Source organism: Heliangelus exortis, chromosome 1 (assembly GCF_036169615.1).
Source record: "Heliangelus exortis chromosome 1, bHelExo1.hap1, whole genome shotgun sequence".
NCBI classification, from domain to species: Eukaryota; Metazoa; Chordata; class Aves; order Apodiformes; family Trochilidae; genus Heliangelus; species Heliangelus exortis.
The window spans coordinates 136,026,895-136,039,254 of NC_092422.1; positions in this window are offsets into that span (position 1 = coordinate 136,026,895).

Sequence of the window (12,360 nt, forward strand, 5' to 3'; positions counted from 1 at the left end):
TTCTCTGCCTGGCAAATGCAGATATGAGGGGTGCTATGAGATGCTCTAATGCTCAATTCCCTGTAGCGCAACCACAGGGAAATGCAAATAATGATCCAGCACTGCAATGTTGTCTCTGCCAGACAAGCAAAGCATAAATATATCTACTTACTCCAAACCATGGCTGTAATGTGTCCTGATCTGTCAGCACGAGTTCTATTATTTTCTAGGTTGATATTTTGAAGAAATAGCTCCTTTTTACAACTTTCTTTATAGCTGCTTTCTTTATAGCTGCTTTATGAAGCTGCTATGTGTACATAGCTCATGCTCATGATATTTACATTTTTTTATACCCCTATGAGCTTGCTGAATTCTCCAAAGAATATTACATTTCAATGCACTTTGCACTGCTATTCTGTTACCTTCAAAGACCAGGCCATTCTTTAAGCAAACCCTGGGTTGAATTGGTAATGTGAGCTTGCTCTGTAATTCCCTGACTTCTTTACAGTGACAGCCCTAATGCTTTTTCATAATCTTTCATCTTTTACTGTGCCTCTGCAAATTTATTCCACATTTCTGAGGGCAAGTAATTCCCTTTTCTCATATTTTTCTGCATTGTATTTCTGGATTCCCTTATCTTATATAACTCATGTATTCAAACCTAATATTGGCTCTTTGTTTCCAGCAGCTATAATAAACTAAATATATAACAAAGAGTGTAAGACCAGGGCAAGCATATATATCTGTGCCTAACTTGCTTAGAGCTGCTCTCAGTGCTGCTCTGAAAGAGGCAATGTCATCTTTGCAGCCCTTTTAGTCTCTACATCCCCAGCACAGGCAGGAAATTACGATCCTTCAAAACTCCCTTCTCAGCTCCTCTATATGCATATACACTGGATAAACTCCATATTTTTCCCTTTTCTAAAGGCTCAGGTTCATGTGTAAAATCACAGGATTTCAGACACAGAGGCCTGAGGGAAAACCTGAGGTCTCACAAGAAAAAAAAAAGCCAAAATCCAGAAGTGATGCTTCTCCATCCCACACCACCAGATGCTTTTAATGTCATCCTTTCCTTTGGCCAGGTCCCCCTGAAGCCCATTACTTTACACAGGGTAAATCTGGTCCCTTTGGAAACTTACCATAACTTCATGGACTGTAGAAGACCAGTATGGGAACAGGAAGAAAAAGTGCAGAGGCTGGATCCATCTGTAAACCAGATTGCTTTTTTTGAGACAAACAACAGCTAAGAATATAAGTTTATATCCTAATTGCACATTCAGATACTCGTTGCTTAATTATTACAACACAATAAGACATGGCAGGCACCTTTGGCATGTTCCTCTCAAACTGCAGCACTGATGCTCTGGAGGTCACCAGTGTTTGAGAAAAGGTATGTCCTTGGCTTGTGCTGATGGAGAACAAACTTTTCTTAAGGTTAAAGTCACAGGTTCATAGATCTTATGTGGTCTTGTGGCCCACTCACAACACTTGAGGAACCACAGCACAGGTTACAGGAAAGTCTAAGAGGCCTGTAATGAAACCTTGACTTTTGGACCATTTGTGGTTCCAGCTTCTTAGGATTATCTAAGCAGCCATGGTCCAAGCCAAACCTGAGCTGTACTCATCCTTTGGGGTAGGGAGGCAGTATCTCAAGCACTGCTTTTCCCAAACCTTTGTCTCAAAGACCCCCAGTCACTCTGCATGGCATTGAGGGTCTGTTACACAATTTACCTATGCAATAGTTTACACTAAGGTAATTATTTGAAATATGGATATTATTGCAGCTGGGTGCAAGATTAAACCTAGCGTCCTGGTTGTTATGAGGACTATTCTAAAAGCATTTCCCATCAAGACTTCTGTGAATGAGATTAAAGATTGCACACAACATTAAAAATCTGAACTTTTGGAGCTGAATGGTTAAAGTAGTAGTTAGGCTCTTAAAATATTTCATTGTGTCATATATAGCTTGGTGATACATTGATTCTTTTGCTGTCTTGGAACTAATCCATAAGGCTAAGGAGTTCACAGATATATTTGAGAATACAACCTCTGTCAATTTCCAAGGACAAAGTAGAATTAATAACTGTATTTTCTCATTAACATGTTAGAAATGCCTTATATACAGCCTTAAATCTGAGCTGAACAAAGAGCTAGAAGTAGAAGTGACCCCGGTACATCACTAAAGTTTGAAAGTTTGTACAGTAACTTGATGTCTGTAATTCAGCCACTCATTGTGAGTCTCTACAGTCTCCCAACTGATAAATTCATAAGACCCATTTATGTAATTAAAACCACTGCCAGAATTTCATGTTCCAGATATTGCAAGTATATAGCCAGATTTTCCTTTTCCACACCATCATGAGGCATAAAATCCATCTTTTTTTTCCTTCAGGTTGGTCTGGCTGATGTAATTTCACACATAAGTCCTGCTTGCACTTTGCTCCTGGAATGCATCTCCAGTATTGGTTTTCTAAGGTGACCTTTGGTATAAGTCCTTCTGATTGTTACCAGTTGTGATCCAGATTTTTTTCCAAGTTACAGGCTGCATCTCTAGTCCTTAACAGAAGTTCACAATCTTAAACTACAAAAGAGCAACACAGGGACTATAGCAAAAAAAACCCACCAAACAACATTGAACGAGCGTAATGTTCTGATTCTTATTTGTATGAGCATTCTCATTTTCTCTTCATGGTTATTCAGTGGCCTGTCTTTAGTGGTTTACCACCTGCTGTGTAATGGCTTCTCTCTAATCAATTTTATATTATTTTTCTCTGTACTTGTGTCTTCATTTACAGCCCTTTTAAACCAAAATCAATTTCCCTTTTGCTTCATATAGCCCTCCTGGCTGTGCAAGGACAGATTCTTGAAATCCATTCCTGGAATCCAAATTAGAGTCTGCACTGTATTAATCCTGGTCTTAAACACAGAAGCACACACACATTCATCTCTTCTGAGATCTTGGCCAAGGCACATTGTAACCATCCCCAGTTCAGCTCACAGCTGCTAGGTCTGCACAGAGATCCCAAACAACTCTGGAGCTCAGCTTCATGCTTCAAGCATCCCAAGTCTAATTCACATCCAACTCAATAAGCCCATCCCTGGGTGCTCCTCTAGTGCCAACAGCAGCTCTGTACCCACTTAGCATGGGCAGTGCCATGCAAAGCACTGATACACAGCAGCACCTTAACACCCTGCCCTTGTGTTACACCGAATAAAAGCTACTACAGCTTTCTGGTGGCTGTAACCTACTCCACAGAGAGAAAGCAGTGGAAGAACAGTGACCTTTACTGCTGCACATGCTTAAATCAGTTCCTGATACACAGTCCTCTCCCATCAGCTTGCTGAGTATCCTCTGCACTCTTCTACAGCAGTACAGCAGGCTGGACCCCTCTGGGTATGCAGGCACCTTTCCCTTGGGACTGCATGGGGTCAGAAGCAGGACCTCCCCCCTGCTCTCTTTTCATACCTAAAGTGATATGTTTCACCTGCAGTTCAGCAGAAAAGAATAGGTCCCAAGAGAAAGGAACTGGGTTAGGAACCGGCTGGAGAGCCAGGCCCAGAGAGTGGTGCTGAACAGTGCTGCATCCAGTTGGCGGCCACTCCCCAGTGGTGTCCCCCAGGAATCACTGTTGGGAACAGAAAGATATTCTGTTCAATATCTTTATTGACGATTTAGATGAGGGGATTGAGTCCATCATCAGCAAATTCACAGATGACACTAAACTGGGGGGGAGTGTGGATCAGCTGGAAGGCAGGAGGGCTCTGCAGAGGGACCTGGACAGACTGGAGAGTTGGGCTGATTCCAACGGGATGAGGTTCAACACGGCCCAAGTGCCAGGTCCTGCACTTTGGCCACAACAACCCCATGGGTAGCTCCAGGCTGGGCACAGAGTGGCTGAGAGCAGCCAGACAGAGAGGGACCTTGGAATCTGGATTGACAGGAAGCTGAACATGAGCCAGCAGTGTGCCCAGGTGGCCAAGAAGGCCAATGGCATCCTGGCCTGTATCAGGAACAGCGTGGCCAGCAGGTCCAAGGAAGTGATTCTGCCCCTGTACTCAGCGCTGGTGAGGCCACACCTCGAGTCCTGTGTCCAGTTCTGGGCCCCTCAGTTTAGGAAAGATATCGAGGTCCTGGAGCAGGTCCAAAGGAGGGCAACCAGGCTGGTGAAGGGACTCGAGCACAGACCCTGTGAGAAGAGGCTGAGGGAGCTGGGGGTGTTCAGCCTGGAGAAGAGGAGGCTCAGGGGAGACCTCATCACTCTCTACAGCTCCCTGAAAGGAGGGGGTAGCCAGGGGGGGGTTGGTCTCTTTTCCCAGGCAACTCTCAGCAAGACAAGAGGGCACGGTCTCAAGTTGTGCCGGGGGAGGTTTAGGTTGGACATTAGAAAGAATTTCTTTACCGAGAGGGTGATCAAGCATTGGAATGGGCTGCCCAGGGAAGTGGTGGATTCTCTGTCCCTGGAGATATTTAAAAAGAGACTGGATGTGGCACTCAGTGCCATGGTCTGGTAACTGCAGCAGTAGTGGATCAAGGGTTGGACTTGATGATCTCTGAGGTCCCTTCCAACACAGACAATTCTATGATTCTATGAAAGGAGAGGGCATCTGGCCTGTCAGGGAGCAGGGCAAGAGAAGGAGGGGTGACTGCACACATCTGCTGCTGGATGGAAAAGAAACTTACACTGAAAGGCAGGATGCTCAGTAGCCCTGCAGTGACACCGGGGAGCCAGGGGCTTTCCCAGGAGATGTCTTCTTCAAAAGAAGGCACTGCCACACACTTCTACACCTCTGACTCGCTGTCAGGACAAGTGGCCACTGATCAGCAGGTGATGCTTGTTGAACACTGTGAACAGAATCTCAGGGAGCAGGGAGGTTTGCTCACCTGGCTGATTTCTGCAAGGATGCCCTATAGAGAGAGGAGTTAAAAAGAATGAGTCCTACAGTTTTCGACATGAAATATTAACGATGTGATAAAGGCAACTCAATCAAACATGAGAAATGAAAAATTATTATGAGATAAAAGGCAACTCAATCAAATGAATTAGGAGTCATTATTTTCAGGTTGCAGTCTTGAACATCACTTTTAAAACCGGTTTTTGATGGTCTTTTAATTGCATTTGTTTAACTTTTTGTTAACAAAGGTTTTAAATGAGTTCAGAGAAGGGGGTGCAGTTGCCCCATGCCCTCTCAAAGTGAGAAAATCCTAGTGTCAACAAGAAAAGTCAAATTTATCCCTAAAAAAAAATTAGCAACGTTATTAAAGACTAATTCACACCCCAGGCAGCTCTCTTAGCTTTTCTATTTATGGCATTCTCAGTACAAGGTAGTAAATACACACTAATACAGGCTATAACTTACTTACAGACTCTCAGTCATGGGGTATGGTGATGTATGGCATTTGGGTTGCATTACCAGTGGGTTTTTTTGGAGGGTACAATCTTTGGATAAAGTGGGAGAAAAACCTAAAAACCTGGGGTGTAGTTCCTAATGATTAGGAAATCCTGGATGTCTCAGTGCTGGAGTTCCTTCCAAATGAAAGTTTCTGTCATCTCTGCAGATGGAAAATTAAAAGAAATAACCAGTCAGTGAAGGAAAACAACACGTCTGTAAGGAAAGAGTCTAGACACTAAAGCCAATGAAGATAGAAATAAGGCAGACTTCAGACAAAGGATGGGGAAAGAGAGAGAGAGGGAAGAATGCCAAGTCTTCAGAGATTTGGAAAAGTTAGAAGCAGAAATGTTCTTTATGTGTATGAAGGTAAACCCTGTTTTTTTTCATCCATCAGCAATTTAATGTAACAATTTCAGGGAAATGGCTGGTAACATTTAAAAGGGCAGATACTTGATATCCCCAGTTCTTTTTCCTGGCTAGGCATAAAGCCCTCTATATCCTGAGACAATGAAGAGGTTAACTGGTTTACAGGTGAGAAAAGATTTAATGCTGACATTCCATCTAAGCAGCTCACCTACCACCAGGCCAACCTGACAGCCCAAGAAACCTGAGAGCTCCTTTTGGGACTCTGATTTCTCCCACTTGGGTGAAGAAGCAGAAGAATCTCAGAAGTGTCCTTGAAGGCTGAAGTGCATTAGTATGGGGGGGAGGAGGATGCTACAAGAACATCATGGCTACTTGTAGATACCCAAAACTTTCCCTGAGAGTAGCCAGTATTAAGGAAAATCCCAGTTATCTACTCATTACAAAGACAATGTGAGAGTCTGCAGCTAGCTGAGATGATACCTCCCTGGGATGGTGTTTCCCAAACCTTTTAAACACACCTCACCACTCACCTTTTTTTTCTTTTCTTCATCTGTCTTTATGTGATCTCCTTAAGCATTCAAACGATGGCTAGACTTTCAAGATCAGATTCCACGTAGTTTGAATATGCCCCTTAACATGACTAAATCAAGATAATTTCATTTTATTACTTAAGTTTTATAGATATTTTATTTTTGTAATTAAGGCTTAAAAATAATCTGCAGGAAGAGGGCTTTGCAGAAGAGAAAAACATAAGGAAAAACCTTTTTCTTAGAAGTATGATGCAGTAATAAATTTGTGTGTATAAAACTGGAGAGATCATCTCTCTAAGGGGCTCTTATATGCTTGTTTAGACAATATCTTTTGAGGCAGCCAGCAGGTTTTCATTAAAAAAGAAGTATGATGTGAGGACATAAACCCAGGTTAGAGGTGCTCAGGTGGGTGCCTGTTTGTTTAAGCATCTTTTCATTTTAAAGCTCCCAGGAGAGGAAGAAGAGTCATAGTTAAGAATAAGAACAACTATTTGAGTGTAGTGCCCAGTATGAGAAAAAATCCCATACGAAATATTTAAATTTGACTTCTCTGTAGGAGTTCTTTTTAAATACACCCAGAAAAAAGGACAAATAAAATAGAAGAGGGGAAAAATAGAGAAAAAAAGAGAAATTAGAGAGGGAATGTCTAGATGCAGGAGAAAGCAAAATAAAACCAACAACGCTCCCTCCCCCCCCCCCCAAAAAAAAACAGCAGAAAAAATCAGAAAAAATATTTTAAGCAGGAAAAAACCCGTACATACGGGGTCAGGAATATGGGTTAAAGAGGAGAAAAGAAAAATTTGGTCAGGGGGATGGAGAACCTGTGGTATGAAGAGAGGCTGAGTGAGCTGTGTCTGTGCAGTCTGGGGAAGAGAAGGCTCAGGGGTGACTTCAGTGCTGGCTGCAATTACCTGGATATAGAGAAGCCAGAACCTGACACAGGATGAGACACAATGGACAGAGCTCTGATGTGGGAAGTTCTGCTTAGATGTAAGGAAGAAAAATGCCACTCTGAGGGTCATGAGATACAGGAGAAAGTTGTTCAGAAATGCTGGAGACAAAAGCCAGTTTGGCAACCTGATCTAATTGGACCTGCCCTCCCAGCATTTCAAAATGGAAGTGGAAGATGACAAGAAGAAAAGGGCCAGAAAAAAAGTTGTGTGAAATAAAGGAACACCAGAATATGAAAAAGGAGAAGAGAGAAAGAAAAAACAAGCACACACCAACAAAAGCCTGATGGAAAATGACAGAAGGCAGCACAGATACAGAAAAAATGGACATAGTGACATTTCAAAGCAAAGAAAAGGAGGAAATTTCCCTGGAAGTGACTGACAACATGTGAAGGGTCTCTGGTACGCTTCAGAAATGCGAGCAGCAAAAGTGGCCTACAGCAAAACCTAACTTTGCAGATGCCAGACTATGGATCAGGACAAATCGAAAGTGAATCTAAATTATTTGATCCTCTTTTTTTCTTCTGGAAACAGAGCAACTTTTGACAGCTGAAATGGCACCCCAAAGGCCACTGACACGAATGGCAAGTGTATCTGTGAGATCACAACTCATTAAGCTGAGTTTCTCATTAAGTCACATAATTCCCAGTCCTTTTTCTTCCCATGTGTTTCTTATAAGCCCTTCAATCCTCCTCATGTCCCTCAAAGAACCCTTCAACTCCTTCTTCTTTCCTGCTATGCTTCTGTCCTTTTCTTCCTTGCTTGGTGGGCTAGAAACCCCATCTGTTGGGAGTGCTTTGATCTGGGCTGTGCAGTTGATGTGTCAGGGCTAATGACTGGCAGCAAAATGTAAGCCTTTGCCTCAGTACTGACAATAATTTGGATCTGTTGGAAGTTCTGTCATCATCTCACCAAAAGCTGCAGCGCCTTCATATCTACTGCACCACCCTACCCCAATCAAACCTGGTTAAATAGGTAAATGTGTTAACAAATAATGATAAAGTGACAACAAACATGGAGAGACAAAAATGCAGTGCTTGGACATGCAATGTTTCCTCTGGAAACCAGACACAAACCCAATCTGCATGGGATGCACTTCCTTCTCTCTGAGAAATTATTATTTAGTCGGGGGTCTGGTGGACCATTCCGGATTCCATGTTTAACCCAAGACATCACACCACTTCTCAGCAAAGCCACACAGCTCTTCAGATGGTTGCACCTGGTTCACAACCAAGCCACCTCATCCTGTTTGCAGGTTCCACTTGTCCCCATTAACATGCCCCCTACCAGAGCTGGATTATGCAGATGAATATCCTGTACCTGACACTCTTCTTTTGTACCTTAACGTAAAAATATTCAAAAGGTCTTGGCTCTTGCTTTCTGAGCAGGACCTAGGTTGCCATTCCTGTGCCCAGCAGATTTTTGCCCTCTTGAGTTGACCCTCACGTCCCAAGCATGAAGCCAAGTGCTGGTCCTGCCCCGATGAGAGGAGTTCTGGAAAATTATGGAGTAAAATATTATTGTAAAATATTTGCCCCCCACATAGAGTTAATAATTCATGGTTTATAAGGTGATTCTTCCTATATATTTGAAAAGCACCATATATTTATAATAGCAATAGTTCTGAGAAAGGTTAAACATGTCACTGCTACAGAAAATGTATTACAAACCTGATATTGCCGGAAGGGCAAGTGCTCTTTTCCAAGAAACCAAAACCAAACTAAGATCCTGAAAAATGACAGGCAGGATCAGGGCCCTCACAGCTTTGTCCTTAGATGTCACAAATAAAAGAGAAACAGAATTACTGTTTCAGATGTGGATGAACAGCAACAAGCTGGGCTGATCAGTTCTCAGACCATCACAGTGGAAGCAGCATCTCTGTCTAAATATGTCTATGTTGCATTCTTCAGCTAAATGAAAGGATGGAAAACTGAGTTGCCACTACTTAGGCAGATCCCTTTTTGCATGTCTCAGAATTATAGTTCCATTCAGACTGGAAAAGTTGTAAAGAGGTCTTCAAACAAAATGCCCAAACACCTTATTTACCACTTTGCTACAAATAATGAAGTAAAAGCTGATGCTGTAAAGCAATTTAGCAGCACCTTAAAATCTAAGATGCAGAAGTATTTTACAACCCACAATGCTTCTTGCTACATGGATGTGTCAGTAGTGCTTATACACCAGAGCTAAATGCAGTTCTCACAGAAATGTACACAGCAGCCTTGAGGGGGTGACTACCTCATTCTCCCAGAAGACTTAGGAAGTTATTTATTGAAAGTTCAGGTTTTGTTGTTGGTTGTTTGAGATTTATTTTTAATGCGTTTGTTAGGGTTTTGTTTGTTTGTTTTTCTGTTTAAATAGGTGCTTTGTCTTTTTAAGAAAAGGGACCATCTGAAAGCACCCATCAAGTATGTTTATAGATGCTTGTTCACTGATGACATTTTCATAGTGACTGAAAGGATGAATCTGTCACAGAGAATCACTTACCAAACAAGAGTACAAAGATGGTATAATTCTTGGTTAATTTTACTCTGAAGAAGTACAAAGTACTCATACTGAACAGCATGATGTTTGCTGGACCAAAAGAGTTGTACCTTTAGAAAGAGAAAAGGGAGAAGGAAGAGGTTATTGCTGAATTGATTGGAATGGCTTCCTAAATCCCACATGTGGGATGGTGCTTCCTATGCTTACAACACTCAGATGCAAGCCTTTCTAGAATGAACATGTAACAGGGAGGTTTCCATCCCTATTCCCAGCAAATTCAGCACCTGGCCAAAAAAAATGCCAAATCTGCTTTTCCATTACAGTTAGTTACACCCTTGGATCTCCTGGGAAGCCAGTGCAGTGGAAACACATCAGCCCAATGACTGGAAAACATGATTTTTCAGAATCTCTTACATGGGTAAGAACTAGTCATGGCTTTTGTTTGGTCCAGCAGGGATTACTTCTGCAGTATTTAACATGGCAGTCCGTAACTTCTGAGCTAGATGAAGGATGGATGATGTGCTTGGAGAAAAAATAGCCTGAAAGCTTTGGATAGCATTTTGGCATTTTTTTTTTTTGGTCACATGTCATCCAACAGGCATCACTGGATTGTAAAATCCTTCATATCCCTTTTTCTGCAAATGTTTCCAAAGCATTCAGCTTTTTGACACCATAAACAGGCACAGGAGCGTACCAGTGTTTGAGGGGCTAGTCCCATCACTTCCGTGTTGCATATTTATCTAGGAAAAAAAAGCCAGGAAAACTGTTACCACTGCTTATGACTATCCAGATTATATTCCTATGAGTAAACATCCTTCTGACAGCACTTCAGTACAATAATTTCAGATCAGAACTGAGAGAGTTAATTTTTATTTTGGCAAGGCAATGATTGAAAGGTATCCCCATGAACCTCTGCAGAAATTAAAGGAAAAAACCCAATATCAGGCCAACAGATACCATGATGGTGAAAAAATTATGGTGATCCTAAACAACTATGGAGAATGAGTGGGATATTTCTCCTTAGTGTACAGGATTCTCTGTGATCTATGGAGGCAGGGCTACCATCCTTGGAAAAACTGCAGTTTGGGAAGAAGGAGAGGCAGAGACTACCAAAGTGCTACATTTAAACAGTCATATAAAACATTCAAAGGTGTTGCAGGCTAACAGCTTCAAAACTGGGTTCAATAAGAGGGTGAACGGGCTACACAGAGGATTTCAAGATGTCTTAGGGGAAATGCATCTTACTGCAATACACAGGATACTTCTAGGTCTCTCATAAGGAAAGCTGTGAAACATCTAGTCTGCCATACATTAGCAACTTAGAAGAAGCTGGGAAGAAAGACAAAGAGCTCTCCTGAGGGTTAAAGAGATGGTTAAAGATGGCTTCTATCACTGTCAGTCTAAAAAGTGTACTAAATCTAAAGCAGATCTGTTACAAATAACTCCCAGAGACTAGGAGAGAGAGAGGGGAAAGCCTATGCATTGAGGCACCAGTAATCAAACAAATAGAAAAAATTAACTTTAGGGCAGTTATTATTTATTCCCCTATTTATTTTCTCCTTTTATTTCACCATCTGTTTTAAGAGAATACCTTTTATTACTCAAGTTTTTTATGAAGGCATTTTTTTAGCAGCCTTGTCAACAGCATTTCTTTTAAGATGCTGTAGGCTTTTTTTTTAAATGGCTGCTATTAAATTGACTAAGACAGAACAGAATATAGCTTTCTTCTGTCGGGGGGGTAAGCATATTTAAAAGGGTCATATTTCTCTTAATGCAGCTGGACAGGCTTTCTTTCTGGAGGAGTAGACCTTTAAAAATGTTTGCTGCTATATCATCTAATTGTATACTGAGATATTGCTTTTCAGAGGATATAAACCAGCAGGAAATATAGATGGAAAAAGTCTAAAACTCTGGGGTGTAAAGCATTTAACACTAATACTGGATATTTACAAGGTTTGCTGTTAGCAGCCTCAAAGGCTTCTGGGTGGAAGAGACTGAAGCAGGTTGTGTGATTCTTCTGGTCCAAAAAATGTTATGTCAAGGGAAAAGATATGATGGATATTGCAGAGTTGCTCACATCTAGTGAAGGCTGAGGCATGTTTACAAGCAATGTTATCAATAGGCTGCATAGTAAGATCTCAAGATCCAAGGAAGACAGCTAATTAAAGAGTTCATGAAGATATCCTGCACTAGCTGGGTTGGAAGCATCATCCTTTGGCAAAATTTTTCTCTCAGACTGGAAGCAACAGAACTGTTTGTCACTCAGCAGGTTCCATCCTTGCCTCTCAGGTCCATAATACGAAAATATTATTCCCACATACGGAAATAACAGCAAACTTGTTTTCTTAACCTTGATCTGTGCACTACATAGGACACACACTGCTTCTAAATGAGGTGTGCTTGTTCTTTTTCGATTACATCTGGAGGGCAGTTCCTAGTAGCATAAACCAGGGCTTAAAAGGGAGACCAATACTTGTTTAACAGCTTTGTTAATGACTTGGGTGAAGAGGAAGAGTGCCCCTTCAGATGAACCAAGACTGAGAGGAGTGGTTGATAAGCCAGATGGCTGTGCTGCCATCAAGAGGGACCTGGCAGAAATGGGCTGGCAGGAAAGTGATGTTCAACAAGAAGTGCAATGTCCTGCACCTGAGGTGGAACAA